General features: G+C 66.6%; 1 non-coding gene across 1 annotated transcript; it reads left to right on the forward strand.

Moving 5' to 3' along the window:
- Nucleotides 1-2,081: 2,081 nt before the first annotated feature.
- On the forward strand, nt 2,082-2,235 carry LOC144489712 (5.8S ribosomal RNA). Its single transcript, XR_013497025.1, has one exon. It is a non-coding gene; the product is annotated as a 5.8S ribosomal RNA (ribosomal RNA).
- Nucleotides 2,236-2,500: the final 265 nt, after the last annotated feature.

The raw sequence follows: 2,500 nt of genomic DNA on the forward strand, positions 1-2,500 counted from the left end.
GTATAAAAGTCGTAACAAGGTTTCTGTTGGTGAACACGTTGTGAAGGATCTTTGTCGGCCGGGGGCCCGCCACCTCTCCGGGGAGGGCGGCCCGTCACTCCTTGAACGCGAAGGCTGGCGCCGGTTGGGCCAGGCAGGAGAGCCTCACGGGGGCCGGCCCCGGGGCCAGGTATCGGACAACCTCTCCGGGGGCCCGAACCGAAACCCGTAACACAGAATAAAAATCGTAACAAGGTTTCTGTTGGTGAACACGTTGTGAAGGATCTTTGTCGGCCGGGGGCCCGCCACCTCTCCGGGGAGGGCGGCCCGTCACTCCTTGAACGCGAAGGCTGGCGCCGGTTGGGCCAGGCAGGAGAGCCCCACGGGGGCCGGCCCCGGGGCCAGGTATCGGACAACCTCTCCGGGGGCCCGAACCGAAACCCGTAACACAGAATAAAAATCGTAACAAGGTTTCTGTTGGTGAACACGTTGTGAAGGATCTTTGTCGGCCGGGGGCCCGCCACCTCTCCGGGGAGGGCGGCCCGTCACTCCTTGAACTCGAAGGCTGCGCCGGTTGGGCCAGGCAGGAGAGCCTCACGGGGGTTGGCCCCGGGGCCGTGGCCCGTACTGACGCTGGCGCCTCCCACGCGGGTGGGAGGTCACACCGACAATTTCGCCGTACCCGTCGAACGGGCCTGGTCACCCGTACGCACGTTCCGCCGAAGCCGGGCGACGTCGATCTCGGTCCCACTCGGTTGGGCCGGCGCGCGGGCGCCGCCACCGACGAGCACGCACACGCTCGGTTGCACGCCGGCAAGTCCATGCGGGTGCCGCACACGCTACGCCTGCGCCGTTGGAAGGGCTTCGCCGTTGGCTTCGTAGGGTGTCTTTGCAGTCCGTCCGAGAGGTGGGGGCACGCACGGCAACACGGCCGGCCTGCCTGCGTGGGACGATGCGGTCCTTTCGTTCAGCGGTTCGGCGGTTTGGCCGGCGCGAGCAGACGCTCGGAGGGAGACGGTGGCGTCAGCCACGCACTCACTCCGCTTCTGCAGTCCGGTCCACTCCGCCCGTTCTAGCTGCTCGTTTGGTCCCTCGCCCGCCAGCAGACCGTTCCGCCGACGGTGCTCCTCCTCCGCAGCGACTTCTGCCTAGCCGCTCTGCCGGGTGCGATGTCACCGGCGTCCGCACCGATCCTCGGCACGGCGCGTGTGCGCACCTGTGGGCCGCCGCCCCGTGCTCCACGTCCGTCTGTGTGTGCCCGCTGTGGGGACCGTCTTCCTCTCGCCTTGGCGACGGCTTGCGGGCTGCGACGTGACCTTGCCACCGCCTTGCAGCATTACATCCGCAGTTGAAACGAAGAGAGCTGCTGCGGGCTTGGGTGCTTGTCCTGGCGGCTTGTCGACGGGACCACGGTGAACGGCCACTGTGTGACTCCGCAGGGAGACGTTCTGGTGCAGTCAGGGGCCTTTTTGTCTCCCGCCGCGGTGAAGCTTTGGTCGCATTCTAGTCACTCTCTTCAAAGCCCGGTGAGGGGTACCTGTTCATGCTCACCATTCCTCCGGCACCCGTGTGCGGAGGGTGGGTGCGAGGTTTAAAGATTCGTTGTCCGCCTGTCGGTCCGGTCTGGTCTCGTGCTGACTTGAGCGAGCGTCCACCGCGTTCGAGAGAATGTGCCTGTCCGCGGGGGCAGCCGCGCTTGCGAGCGTTCCGCCGCGCCCCCTTCCCCAGCCCGCCGAGGTTGGGGCGTGCGGGGTCGGCTTGCGCCCGTAGCGTCGGCCTGTCCTCCGCGGCTTGCACCCGACTCAGTCCGCTGCGGCCTCGCCTCGACTCTCGAGCCTACCGGCAGACGGTGACACCAGAGAACTCTGCCTCTGGCTGTTGCGGGGCGTGACGGCGCGTGGCGGGCCCCGGCCCCTCACCCACGCCGTCACTCAACGCCTGCGAGCGCCCTGATTCCTCCTTTTTTTCGCTTGATTGTCGCTCGAGTGCGTGCGCCTCCGGGCTCACGCCGTGGTACGCGCCAGGCTGGGGCTCCACCGTCACGTCGGCGGGGGAGCGTTTTGCGCGTCCCAGGATCGGGCAACCGATCCGAAACCCGATACAACTTTTAGCGGTGGATCACTCGGCTCGTGCGTCGATGAAGAACGCAGCTAGCTGCGAGAATTAATGTGAATTGCAGGACACATTGATCATCGACACTTTGAACGCACTTTGCGGCCCCGGGTTCCTCCCGGGGCTACGTCTGTCTGAGGGTCGCTTGACAATCAATCGCACTTCGCGCGCATCCGTGCGCCGAAGAGCGCGGCTGGGGTGTCGCAGAGGTGCCGTCCTCTCTGTCCCCCTAAGTGCAGACCCAGAGTAATCCGCGTCGGAGAGCTTGACCTCTTGGGTGCCGGCGTCCGCCTCCGGGCTCGTCGGCACTGCCCGCTCCCGCACTGGCCCAGCCACCTCGGGGTCGCCGGCACGGCTGTCATCGGGTTGCCAGAGAGAGAGAACGTGACTGCCTCGCTGCCGGGACCGT

This window comes from Mustelus asterias, unplaced genomic scaffold (genome assembly GCF_964213995.1).
Source record: "Mustelus asterias unplaced genomic scaffold, sMusAst1.hap1.1 HAP1_SCAFFOLD_2463, whole genome shotgun sequence".
NCBI classification, from domain to species: domain Eukaryota; kingdom Metazoa; phylum Chordata; class Chondrichthyes; order Carcharhiniformes; family Triakidae; genus Mustelus; species Mustelus asterias.